At 33.5% G+C, this 15,298-nt stretch overlaps 1 protein-coding gene across 3 annotated transcripts in view; it reads right to left on the bottom strand.

The window, feature by feature from the left end:
• Positions 1–15,298, bottom strand: part of STXBP5L (syntaxin binding protein 5L) — a 366,549-nt gene that overhangs the window by 291,921 nt on the left and 59,330 nt on the right. The window lies entirely within an intron of this gene.

The following is a 15,298-nucleotide window of genomic DNA, read 5'->3' as shown; positions in this document are numbered from 1 at the left end:
AAAAGAAATAAAAGGAATACAAATTGGAAAAGAAGAAGTAAAACTGTCACTGTTTGCAGATGACATGATCCTATACATAGAAAATCCCAAAGTAGCTACCAGAAAACTAAGAGATCATCAATGAATTCTGTAAAGTTGCAGGATACAAAATTAATACACAGAAATCTGTTGCATTTTTATACACTAACAATAAAAGATCAGATAGAGAAATTAAAGAAACACTCCCATTTACCACTGCATAAAAAAGAATAAAATACTTAGGAATAAACTTACCTAAGGAGGCAAAAGACCTGTACACTGAAAACTATAAGATGCTGATGAAAGAAATCGAAGATGACACAAACAGATGGAAAGATATCCATGTTCTTGGATTGGAAGAATCAACATTGTGAAAATGACTACACTACCCAAGGCAATGTACAGATCAATGCAATCCCTATCTAATTACCAGTTACATTTTTTACAGAACTGAAACAAAAAATCTTAAAATTTGTATGGAAACACAAAAGAGCCCAAATAACCAAAGCAAACTTGAGAAAGAAAAACGGAGCTGGAGGAATCAGCTCCCCTGACTTCAGACTACACTACAAAGCTACAGTCATCACAACAGTATGGTACTGGCACAAAACTGAAATATAGATCAATAGAACAGGATAGAAAGCCTAGAAATAAACCCATGCACCTATGGTCAATTAATCCACAACAAAGGACGCAAGAGTACACAAGCAGAAAAGACAGTCTCTACGACAAATTGTGCAGGGAAAACTGGACAGCTACATGTAAAAGAATGAAATTAGAACATTCTTTAAGATGATACACAAAAATAAAATGGATTAAAGCCCTAATTGTAAGACCGGATACTATACAACTCTTAGAGGAAAACATAGGCAGAACACTCTTTGACATAAATCACAGCAATATCTTTTTCAAGTCATCTCCTAGAGTAATGGAAATAAAAACAAAAATAAACAAATGGGACTAATTAAGCTCAAAAGCCTTTGCACAGCAAAGGAAACCATAAACGAAACAAAAAGACAACCCACAGGATGGGAGAAAATATTTGCAAACGATGCAACCAACAAGGAATTAATCTCCAAAATCTACAAACAGCTCATGAACTCAATATATTAAAAAAAAAAAAACAACCCAATCAAAAAATGGGCAGAAGATCTAAATAGACATTTCTCTAAAGAAGACGTACAGATGGCCAAGAAGCACATGAAAAGATGCTCAACATCACTAATTATTAGAGAAATGCAAATCAGAACTACAATGAGGTACCAGCTCACTCCACTCAGAATGGCCATCATCAAAAAGTCTACAAACAATGAATGCTGGAGAGAGTGTGGGAAAAAAGGAACCCTCCTACACCATTGGGAATGTAAATTGGTACAGCCACTATGGAGAACAGTATGAAGGTTCCTCCAAAAACTACAAATAGAGCTACCATATGATTCAGCAATCCCACTCCTGGGCATATACCTGGAGAAAAACATGGTTCGAAAGGATACATGCACCCCAATGTTCACTGCAGCACTGTTTACAATAGCCAAGACATGGAAGCGACCTAAATGTCCACTGACAGAAAAATGGATAAAGAAGATGTGGTACATATATACAATGGAATATGATTAAGCCATTAAAAAGAATGAAATACTGCCATTTGCAGCAACATGGATGGACCTGGAGATTATCATACTAAGTGAAGTAAGTCAGACAGAGAAAGACAAGTATCATATGATATTGCTTGTATGTGGAATATAAGAAAAATGATACAAATGAACTAATTTATGAAACAGAAATACTCACAGACTTAGAGAATGAACTTATGGTTACCAGGGGGAACAGGTGGTGGTGGCAGGGATAGATTGGTAGTTTGGGATTGACATGTACACACTACTATATTTAAAATAGTTAACCAACAAGGACCTACTGTATAGCACAGGGAACTTGGCTCAATATTCTGTAATAACCTAAATGGGAAAAGAATTTGAAAAAGAATGGATACTTGTATGTGTATAACTAAATCACTTTCAGTTCATCGTACACCTAAAACTAACACAACATTGTTAAAGAAGTATACTCTAAAATAAAATAAAAAAAGAAAATTATAGGCCAATATCTCTGATGAATGTGTATATAAAAATCCTCAAAAATATTAACAAACCAAACTTAATATATAAAAAGGACAATATACTATGATCAATAGGATTTATTCCAGGGATGCAAGGAAGGTTACAATATCCACAAATCAATCAATGTAATACATCATGTTAACAAAATAAAGAATAAAAATCACATAATCATCTCAATAGGTGCAGAAAAGCATTTGACAAAATGCAACATCCATTCATGATAAAAACTCTCTTCAAAGTTGGTATGGAGGGAAGATATATCCACATAATAAAGTCCATTTATGACAAACCCACAGCTAACATCATACTCAATGTTGAAAAGCTGAAAGCTTTTCCTCTAAAATCAGGAACAAGACAAGGATGCGCACTCTCACCACTTCTATTTAACATAGTATTGGAATTCTTAGCAACAGCAATCAAACAAAAAAAAAAAAAGGAAATAAAAAGGCATCCAAATTGGAAGCGAAGAAACAAAACTGTCACTATTTGCAGAAAACATGAGACGATATAAAGAAAACCCTAAAGTGTCTCCCACCAAAAAAAAAAAAAAGAACTATTAGAACTTACAGATTAATTCAGTTAAGTTGTAGAATACAAGATTAACATACAGAAATCTGTTGCTTTTCTATACACTAAGAATGAAATAACAGAAAGTGAAAGTAAGAAAACAATCCCATTTGAAATCATATCAAGAAAAACAAAATACCTTAGAATAAACTTAACCAAGGAGGTAAAAGACCTATACTCTGAAAATTATAAAACACGAAGCAAGTTGAAGCTGATACAAAGAAAATGAAAGATATCCTGTGTTCATGGGCTGGAATAATTGATATTGATAAAGTATCCATACTACTCAAAGTAATCTACAGATTTAATGCAATCCCTATCAAAATACCCATGAAGTTTTTCACAGATCTACAATAAATCATCTTAAAATTTATATGGAACCACTAAAGACCCCAAATAGCTAAAGCAGTCTTGAGGGAAAAAAAAAGAAAACAAAGCTAGAGGTATCAGACCCCCTAACTTTAGACTCACTACAAAACTACAATCATCAAAACAATATGGCACTGGCACAAAAACAGGCGCACAGATCAATGGAACAGAAGAGAGAGCCCAGAAATAAACCCATGCACATATGATCAATTAATCTATGACAAATATGGCAAAAATATGCAATAGGAAAAATGTCCCTTCAATAAGTGGTGCTGGGAAAACTGGATAGCTACATGTAAAAGAAATAAATCAGAACATTTTCTCACACCTTATACAAAAATAAACTCAAAATGGATTAAATATATAAATATAAGACCAGAAACCATAAAATTCCTAGTATAAAAGACAGGCAGGACATTCTTTGACATACGTCATAGCAATATTTTTTTGGATCAATCTCCTCAGGCAAAGGAAACAAAGGAAAAATAACAAATGGGACCTAATTAAACTTCAGAGCTTTTGCATAGCAAAGGGAACCATTGGCAAAAGGAAATGACAACCTACTTAATGGGAGAAAAAATTAAAAATGATATGACCAATAAGGGTTAATATCCAAAATATATAAAAAGCTCACACAATTCAATATCAAAAGAACAAACAACTCAATTAAAAATGGCAGAAGACCTGAATAGACATTTTTCCAAAGAGGACACACAGATGGCCAACAGGCACATAAAAAGATGCTCAACATTGCTAATCATCAGGGAAATGCAAATTAAAACCACAATGAGATATCACCTCACACCTGTCAGAATAGCTATCTTCAAAAAGACCACAAATAATGTGTTGGCAAGGATGTGGAGAAAATGGCATTCTTCACAGAATCAGAACAAAAAATTTTACAATTTGTATGGAAACACAAAAGACCCTGAATAGGCAAAGCAATCTTGTGAAAGAAAAATGGAGCCAGAGGAATCAGGCTCCCTGACTTCAGACTATACTACAAAGCTACAGTAATCAAGACAGTATGGTACTGGCACAAAAACAGGAATATAGATCAATGGTATAGGATAGAAAGCCCAGAGATAAACCCACGCACATATGGTCACCTAATTTACAACAAAGGAAGCAAGAACATAAAATGGAGAAAAGACAGCCTCTTCAATAAGTGGTGCTGGGAAAACTGGACAGCTACATGTACAAGAATGAAATTAGAACACTACCTAAAACCATACACAAAAATAAACTCAAAATGGATTAAGGACCTAAATGTAAGACTGGACACTAAAAAACTCGTAGAGGAAAACATAGGAAAAACACTCTGACATAAAACCACAGCAAGATCTTTTTTGACCCACCTCCTAGAGTAATGAAAATAAAAACAAAAATAAACAAATGGGACCTAATTAAACTTAAAAGCTTTTGCACAGCAAAGGAAACCATAAACAAGACGAAAAGAAAACCCTCAGAATGGGAGAAAATATTTGCAAATGAAACAACGGACTAAGGATTAATCTCCAACGGACAAAGGATTAACCTCCAAAATATACAAACAGCTCATGGAGCTCAACCTCAAAAAAAACAAACAACCCAATTAAAAAATGGGCAGAAGACCTAAATAGACACTTCACCAAAGAAGACATACAGATGGCCAAGAGGCACATGAACAGATGCTCAACATCACTAATTATTAGAGCAATGCATATCAAAACTACAATGAGGTATCACCTCACACTGGTCAAAAAGGCCATTATCAAAAAATCTAGAAACAATAAATGCTGGAGAGGGTGTGTGAAAAGGGAACCCTCCTGCACTGTTGGTGGGAATGTAAAGTGATACAACCACTATGGAGAACAGTACGGAGGTTCCTTAAAAAACTCAAAATAGAACTACCATATGACCCAGCAATCCCACTACTTGGCATATACCCTGAGAAAACCATAATTCAAAAAGGGACATGCACCACAATGTTCACTGCAGCACTATTTACAATAGCCAGGACATGGAAGCAATCAAAATGTCTATCGACAGATGAATGGAGAAAGAAGATGTGGTACATATATACAATGGAATATTACTCAGCCATAAAAAGAAACAAAATTGAGTAATTTGTAATGAGGTGGAAGGACCTAGAGTCTGTCATAGAGTGAAGTAAGTCAGAAAGAGAGAACAAATACCGTATGCTAATGCATATAAATGGAATCTTAAAAAAATGGTACCGATGAACCTAGTGGCAGAGCAGGAATAAAGACGCAGATATAGAGAATGGACTTGAGGACATGGTGGGGAGGGGGAAGCTGGGGCAAAGTGAGAGAAGCATCAACATATATACACTACCAAATGTAAAATAGATAGCTAGTGGAAAGCAGCAGAGTACAGGGAGATCAGCTCAGTGCTTTGCGACAACCTAGAGGGGTGGGATAGGGTGGGTGGGAGGGAGGCTCAAGAGGGAGGGGATATGGGGATATATGTATGCATATGGCTGATTCACTTTGTTGTACAACAGAAACCAGCACAGCACTGTGAAGCAATTACACTCCAATAAAGATGTATTAAAAAAAGATTTTTATTTTAACTATTACATTTTTCAAACCCCCTAAAAAAAAGAACAAAGCTGGAGCCACCACACGTCTTGATTTCAAACTATATTACAAAGCTACAGTAACCAAAACAGTATGATACTGGTGCAGAAACAGACACAGAGACCAACGAAACAGAATCAAGAGCCTAGAAATAAGCCCACACATATACAGTCAACTAATATTTGACAAGGGAGCCTAGAATACACCATGAAGAAAGGATAGTATTTTCAAAAAATGACATTGGGTGTTTTCTATACATAGAAATAAATATTCTGATGCAAAAGAATGAAATGGACCCCTATCTTATATCACTCACAGAAAGTAACTTGAAATGAATTAATGATTTCAACGTAAGGCCTGGAACTATAAAACTCCTGGAAGAAAATATACACAAAAATCTCCTTGACATTGGTTTTGGCAATGATTTTTTGGATATGCCACCAAAAGCACAAGCAACAAAAGCAAAAAAAAAAACAAGTGGCACTACAGCAAACTAAAAAGCTTTTGTACAGCAAAAGATATAATTAACAGAATGAAGAAGCAACCTACAGAGCTAGAGAACATACTTGCAAACCATATATCAGGTAAGAGGTTAATATCCAAAATGTACCAAAATATTCATAGAAATCAATAGCCACAAGAGGAGGGGAGGGGCAAAGGACCTGAATAGACATTTTTCCAAAAAAGACATACAAATGGCCAATAGGTACATGAAAACATGCTCAACATCACTAATCATCAAGGAAATGCAAATCTAAACCACAATGAGCTATCATCTCACATCTGTCAGAATGACTGTCATCAAAAAGACAAGAGATAAAAAGCATTGGTGAGGATGTGGAGAAAAGGGAACCCTTGTGCACTGTTGCTGGAAATGTAAATTGGTACAGCTATTATGGAAAACAGTATGGAGGTTCCTCAAAAGATAAAAATAGAGATACCATATGATCCAGCAATTCCACTTCTGGGTGTACATATACTAAGGAAATGAAATCACTCTCTCAAAATGATATCTGTATCCCCATGCTCTGCAGCATTATTCACAACAGCCAAGACATGGAAACAAACTATGTGTCCATCAACAGATGAATGGATAAAGAAAACATTTTTTATATATGTGTGTGTATAAATATATGTACATATATACATATATATGTATATATATGTAATGCATGTATACACATACACACACACACCACAATAGAATATCATTCAGCCACGAGAAAGAAGGAAATCCTGCCATTTGCAACAACATGAATGGACTTTGTTGGCATTATGCTAAGTGAAATAAGTCAGACAGAGAAAGAAAACTACTGTATATTATCACTTATATGTAGACTCTAATAAACTTGAACTTGTAGAAACTAAGAGTAGAATGGTCGTTACCAGGGTCTGGGGAGGTGGAGGAATTGGGGAGATGTTGATCAAGAGGTACAAACTTGCAGTTAGAAGATGAATAAGTTCTGGAGATCTAATGTATAACATTGTCATTATAGTTAAAAATACTGCATTATATACTTCAAAGTTGTAAAGAAACTCTTTACAAAGTTATAAAGAAACTAGATCACAAAAATAAAAAGATAATTATGGGATATGATGAAGGTATGTTAGAGGAGGTCATCAAGAAGATAAAACCACCGGTCTATCCAGGCAATTAGAGGCTCCATACACCCTCCCTTGTCCTTGGAATGTAAGGTCCATCCACCTACTATTCTCATACTAGTAGCCATTTCAAAGATGCAGCTTTGAGAGAGTAATGTATTATTGAGACCATCCAGATTGAATACATGGCTGAATCCAGTTAAGGCCTCTATATAAACTTTCGGGATTCTGGTGGGCCAGAGTGGTCATCTATTCATCTTGAGTCTTCCAAGACAAGCCTTGTATGCAAATTGCCTTGCTGATTAAAACTGCCACCTACCAATCTGGACTGGTCTGCCTCTTTCTTTGGCCTCTCCTTGCCCTCCGTGTATGGAGCCCAGTTTTGAATTTCACCTGGGGAGCTCCTGAGGTTGGGAACAATACCTAATACTACATTGTAATCATATTACAATATGTAAATGTATCAAACACACTGTATACCTTAAATTTATACAATGTTATATGCTGATTATATCTCAATAAAAAAACAAGAGAAAAAATAAGAGATTCTGCTTTACCTTCATTTATTCCTTCCCCAACACTCTTTTTTTACACAGATTTACATTTCTGACATATCATTTTCTTTCTCCCTAAAACACTTCTTTTTAACATTTTTAGGTGCAGCTCTGCTGGCAGTGAATTCTCTAATTTTTTGTTTGTCTGAGGAACTCTTTATTTCTACTTACTTTTTTCCCCAAATTTTATTTCTTTTTGAAAAATTTTAATTATTTTCTTATTTTATTTTTTCATTGTGATAAAATATATATAACATAAAATTTACCATTTTAACCATTATCAAGTACACAGTTCTGTGGCATTAAGTACAATCACATTGTTGGGAACCACTACCACCATCCATCTCCAGAACTTTTTTGTTCTTCCCCAACTGAAACTCTGTACCTATTAAACAGTAACTCCCCATTACGCTCTCCATTCCCAGCCTTGGAAGTTACCATTCTAGTTTCTGTCTTTATGAATTTCATTACTCGAAGAACTTCATATAATGACAATACATGTCCTTTTGTGACTGGCTTCTTTCACTTAACATAATGTCTTTAAGGTCCATTCATGTTGTAGCATGTAACAAAATTTCCTTTCTTTTCAAGGTTGAATAATATTCCACCATGTAATGTACTACTTTCTGTTCATCTATCCACGTTTTAAATTTTTTTAAATAATATCTTTCTTAGTGAATGTGAAGTATTTCATTGTGGTTTTGATTTGCATTTCCCTAATATTGAGCATGTTTTCATGTTTAATGGCCATTTGTGTATCTTCTTTGGAGAAATGTCTATTCCAGTCCTTTGCCCATTTTTAGCTGGGTTTGGTTTCTTGCTGTTAAGTTGTAAGAGTTCTTTACAATATTCTGACATCAATCCCTTATCAAATATATGATTTGCCAATATTTTCTCCCATTCCATGGGTTGCCTTTTCACTCTCTTAATAGTGTCCTTTGATGTACAAAAGTTTTTAATATTGAAGAAGTCTAATACATCTATTTTTTTCTTTGGTTGCCTATGCTTTGGACACCATATGCAAAAATCATTGCTAAATCGAATGTCATGAACTTTTCCTTTATTTTTTTCTAAGAGTTTTATAGGTTTAGCTTTTAGGTCTTTGATCCATATTGACTTAATTTTTGTATATGGTTTAAGGTAAGATTCCAACTCTATTATTTGCATGTGGATATCCAGTTTTCCCAGAACCACTTGTTGAGAGGACTGTCCTTTTCCAATTGAATGGTATTGGCACTCTTATCAAAAATCATTTGACCATGTATTCAAGGGTTTATTTGTGGGCTCTCTATTCTATTCCATTGGCCTATATGTCTGTCTTTGCGCTATTACCACACTGCTTTGATGACCATAGCTTCGTAATAAGTTTCAAAATCAGGAAGTTTGAGACCTCCAACTTTGTCCTCTTTCAAGATTGTTTTAGCTATTTGGAGTCCCTGGAAATTCCATATGAAATTTAGGATGAATTTTTCTCTTTCTGAAAAACATATTGAGTTGATAGGGATTACACTGAATCTGTAGATCACTTTGGGTAGTACTGACATCTTAACAATATTAAGCCTTCTAACCCAAGAACACAGGATTTCTTTCCATTTATTTAGGTCTTCTTAAACTTATTTCAGAAACATTTTGTAGTTTTTTGTGTACAAGTCTTTTGTCTCCTTGGTTAAATTTATTCCCAAATATTTTATTCTTTTTGATGCTACTGTAATTGGAATTGTTTTCTTAATTTCCTTTTCAGATTATTCATTGTTAGTATATAGAAACAACTGATTTTTTGGTGTTGATTTTGTATCTTGAAGCTCTGCTGGATTTATTAGTTCTAACATTTCTTTTTAATTTTCAGGGTTTCCACTTCACTTGTGAAATATAATTTCCTAGATACAGAATTATATGTTGTTGGCTTTTCCTTTCAACACTTTATATATTTCACTCTTATCCTTGTTCCTCTACTAGTAAGGCAGTTTCCTTCCTCTGGCTTCCTTCAAGATTTTCTGTATTTGCTTATCTACAGTGAATATTACATGCCTCATGCAGTTTTCTTTTTTGTATTTATCCTGTTTGTTGTTCCCTGAGATTCCTTGATCTGTGATTTGGTGTATGTTATTAATTCTGAAAAGTTCTCAGCCATAGTTTACTTCAAATATAGTTCTTCTGTTCTTCTCACTCTTTCTTCTCTTTCTGGTAGTCCAAGAACATTTACTTTACACCTTTTGAAATTGTCACACAGCTCTTGGATATTCTACTGTGCTTTTTCTCCAATTATTTTCTCTCTTTACTCTTTAATTTCTATTGACCCACCTTCAAACTCAATGATTCTTTCCTTGCCTGAGTCTTGTCTATTGATAAGTTCATCAAAGGTATTCTTCATTTCTGTACAGTGTTTTTGATTTCTGGCATTTCCTTTGGACTATTTCTTAGAGTTTCCATCTCTCTGCTTAGATTACCCATCTTACATGTGGTTAACTTTTAGACATATTGTCTAATGTTTACATTAGAGCTCTTAGCATATTAATCATAGTTATTTTAAATTTCTTATCTAATAATTCCATAATCTGTGTCATAGTTGAGTCTGGTTATGATGCTTGCTTTATCTATTTAGATTGCATTTCTTATTGCTGTTTAGATGGCATGTCTTATTGTTTTTGGAATGGCCTACAATTTTTTGTTGAAAGTCAGACATGAAAGTATGGGGGCTCCCCTAACAATTCGGCCCCCAGGAGTTTCATGTTTTCATGCTAATCGCACATTCAGCATCTAACAATTTGAAAAAAAAATTACTATTTGAGCGTTCCTACCAGCTTATGGTTCCAGCGGCTTCTAAAATATCTGTGACTCTCTAGATTTGCTGTTCTCTTCAGATTTTGGGGTGGAAGTATGCCCTGCAACCTTATTTCTCTAATAGGTTCAGGAAAAGTTGTTGATTTTAGGTTTGACCAACATTTTTATTTCATTTTATTTCATTTGACAACTTCCAAGCTCTTCACATGTAGAAGTTGAAACCAGATAGGCCATAAAACAAGCCTTAATACATTTAAAAGGATTGAAATCATACAAATTATGTTCTCTGGCCACAGTGGAGTGAAGTTAGAAATCAGTAACAGAAAGAAATTTGGGAAATTCACAAATATGTGGAAATTAAAGAGCATATCCCTAAATAACCAACAGGTCAAAGGAGTCACAAGGGAAACTTTAAAATAATTTTAGATGAATAAAAATGAAAACACAACATAATAAAACTTAGGGGATACAGCTAAAGAAGTTCTTAGATGGAAATTAAGAGCTGTAAGCATCTATACAAAAAAAGATCTCAATTTAATAACCTAAAATTGTACCATAAGAAACAACAAAAGCAGAGTAAACTAAACCCAAGCAATCAGAAGAAAGGAAATGAAAAAGATGAGTTGATATTACTAAAATGGAGTATAAAACAAAAATAAAGAAAATCAATGAAACCAAAAGTTGGTTCTTTAAAGAAAAAAAAACATCAAAATTTACAAACATTCAGCTAGATCAACCATAAAGAGAACACACAAATAATTAAAATCAGGAAGTAAAAAATGGGACAGACTACAAATCTTACAAAAATAAAGATTATAAGGGGATACTATAAACAATTATATGCCAACAAATTAGATAATATAGATAAAATGAAAAAATTCCTAGAAAGACATAAGCTACTGAAATTGATTAGAAAAGAAATTTAAAAATCTGAATAGACCTTTAAAGCGATTGATTTAGTAATCAAATAACTTCTCAGGATGAAAAGCCCAGATGGCTTCATTGGTGAATTCTACCCAAAAGTTAAGATTAATACCTATTCTCCATTAACTCTCTTAAAAATCAGAAGAGAACTTTCCAACTTATTCTATTAGGCCAGACTACCCTGATATCAGAAACAGACAAAGATATTACAAAGAAAGAAAACTAAAGACCAATAATTTATTAATATAGACACAAAAATTCTCAGCAAAATATAAGCAAACTGAATACAGCAACATCTAAAAAGAGTCATTTATCATGACCCAGTGAGATTTATTCCAGGATTGCAACACTGGTTTAACATTTAAAAATCAATTAATGTAATATACCATATCAATAGAATAAAGAACAAAAGTCACTTGGTCATCTCAGTAGGTGCAGAAAAAGTATTTGAGAAAATTTTGTACACCTTCATGATAAAAAACTCTCAATGAATTAACAATAGAAAGAAATTTCTTCAATCTGATAAAGGGCATGTACAAAAAACCCACTGCTAGCTAACGCCATACTAGTGAAACAATGAATGCTTTCCTTCTAAGATCAGAAATGAGACAAATATGTACTAAAGGTTTTATCAAGGGTAATTAAACAAGAGAAATAAAGGACACCCAGATTAGAAAGGAAGAACTAAAACTACTTGTAGGTAACATGATCTTGTACACACAGGAATACCTTCTTTTATTGTGCTTTGCTTTATTGCACTTCTCAGATACTGAGTTTTTTAACAAATGTAAGGTTTATGGCAACCCTGCATTGTCAGATGATGATTAGCCTTTTTAGCAATAAAGGCATGTACACATGTTTTTCAATTAAGGCATATACATTATTTTTTTAGACATAATGCTATTGCATACTTCATAGGCAATAGTAGAGTGTAAACATAACTTCTATATCCATTGGGAAACCAAAAAATTCATGTGACACTTTATTGCAATATTTGCTTTATTGCAATGGTCTGGAACTGAACCCACAATATCTCCAAGGTATGTCTGTACACAATCCTAAGAAATATATTGAAAAATTATTACAACTAATAAAGGAGTTCACTAAGGCTGCAGGTAACAAAATCAATGTACAAAAATCAATTATGTTTCTCTATATACTAGCAAAGCACTATCCAAAAATTAAATTAAGAAAATAATACCATTTACAGTAGCATCCAAAGTAATAAAATAGGAATAAATTGAACAAAAGTATAAAACTTGTATTCTAAAAACTATAAACATTGATGAAAAAAATTAAAGACCTAATAAATGGAAAGACATCTCATACCCATAGATCAAAAGACAATATTAAGGTGGTAATACTCCCCAAATTCAGAATCAATTCAATCCCTATCAAAATCTCTATCAAAATTCCAGCTGCGTTTTTGCAGCAATAGACAAGATGATCCAAAGATTCATATGGATATTTAAGAGACACAGAATATAAAAATAATCTTAAAAAACAAGAATAAAGTTGGAAGATTCTAACTTTAAATTGTATAGAAAGCTACAGTAATCAAAACAATGAGGTACTGGAATAGGGTAGACATATAGCTAATTGGAACAGAACTGAGATTCTAGAAATAAACCCTCACATACTTAGTCAACTGATTCTCAAGAAGGATATCAAGACAATTTTATGGAGATAGATTTTTTTTTTAGGAAATAGTGCTACAACAACTGAATATCCACATGCAAAAGGATGTAGATCCCATCCTAACACCATATACAAAAATTAACTCAAAATGAATCACAGCTTAAATTAAAAAGCTAAAACTATAAAACTAATAGAGGAAAACAGTCACAGTAAAGGGAGTCACACGAATTTTCTGATTTCCCAGTGTGTATAAATGTTGTTTACACTATACTATAGTCTATTAAGTGTGCAATAGCATTATGTCTTAAAAAAAAATGTACATACCTTAATTAAAAATACTTTATTGCTAAGAAGTGCTAACCATCATCTGAGCCCTTCAGTGAGTCGCACTCTTTTTGCTGGTGGAGGACTTGAAATATTGCGAAAATTACCAAAAAGTGACACAGAGACATTAAGTGAGCAAATGCTGTTGGAAAAATGGTGCTGATAGACCTGAAGACACAGGGTTGCCACTGTGTCTTCAACCTTCAATTTATAAAAAATGAATATCTGCAAAGCAAAATAAAATGAGGTATACCTGTATTTAATTCATAGAACTGTATATTATTAAAATAAAATAGTCAAATTTACTATATGATAATATTGAAAGATAAAATTTAAATTGATTAATGTATTCTCTAACAAGAAAAGTAACATCTCTTAAAAATAACTATTATGTTAAAACATAAATCTATCTTTAATATAAAAATGAATCAAAAAATTATAAAGGACAGAGATTGTCAAATTAGGCAAAAAAGCAATACCCAACTATATGCTGCCTACAAGAACACACTAAATATGAAGACACAAATAGGTTAAAGTAAAAGAGATGGAAAAAGATGCACCATGCTAAGAATAATCAAAAGAAAGCTTTAGTGGCTATATCCATATCAGACAAAGTAAATTGCAGATCAAAGAATATTACCAGAGACAAAGAAGGTCATTTCATAATGTTAAAAGAGTTAACTCAACAAAATAACTTAATACTCCTAACTGTTCATACAGCTAAAAACAGAGCTTCAAAATACATGAAATAAAACAAAACAAAACTGATAGAACTTCAATGATAAATAGATCATTCTAAAATGATAGTGGGAGATTTCAGTACCTCTGTCTCAGTAATAGATAGAAGTAGATAAAAAAATCAGCACAAATATAGATTTGAATAACACTATCAATTTTACCTGATTAATACTTACAGATAAATCCACCCAACAATAGCAGAATACACATTCATTTCAAATGCATATTTAACATTTATCACAATAGACCACAGACAGGGCCATAAAACAAGCTTCAATTAATTTAAAAGGATTCAGGTCATATAAAGTATATTGTCTGACCACAATTGAATTAAATTAGAAATCAATAACAGAAAGATCTCTGGAAAAATCTCTAATGTTTAGAAACTAAATAAAACACTTATAAATAACCTACACATAAAGAAAAGAAATCAAGCAGAAATTAGAAAATATTTTAAGCTAAATGGAAGGAAAAAACAACATGTTAAAATTTGGGGATGGAGAATTACAATTCTGCCAAGATGAAAGAGCCCTATTCCTCCCAGTTTCTGTCTTTCACAACTGAAAACAAAAACAAAAACAAAAACAAAAACAAAAACCCTGCCCTGGAGATAACATTATAAACAAGCGAAAGGGAACTCTGAGGTAGAAAGGAGAAATGCCCAGGCATCTCAGGAAATGGGGAGTGACACAGCAGTGAGTTCCTTGAGTTTCCTTATTGTGTCCCATATATCCTGGACAGGACACTGCAGAAGTTTCCAACCCAGGACCACCAACTAGCACAAGCAAAAAATAAAGACAAAAACAAAAAACAATCCAAGAAAAGGCTGTTCTCCCAGTCAAAGGACAGAGAATAGGGTAGGCTAAAAGCAAATTGTGACATTACCCACAATTCTAGCCAAACAACAATGAGAAAACCATACTCTAGCCAAACAACAATGAGAAAACCATACTCTCCTCCTTCCCACTCCATGGGAGTTCAACAGAGCTGACTGCAGAGCTGATCTTCTACCTCATCTCACTCCCACCCTGCAGAGAGCACACTTCAACTCCCCCAGCAGGTAGTATATAAGGGCACAAGCAGG

The sequence above is a fragment of the Eubalaena glacialis genome, chromosome 6, assembly GCF_028564815.1.
Source record: "Eubalaena glacialis isolate mEubGla1 chromosome 6, mEubGla1.1.hap2.+ XY, whole genome shotgun sequence".
Taxonomy (NCBI): domain Eukaryota; kingdom Metazoa; phylum Chordata; class Mammalia; order Artiodactyla; family Balaenidae; genus Eubalaena; species Eubalaena glacialis.
This window is presented reverse-complemented; position numbering and strand designations above follow the sequence as displayed.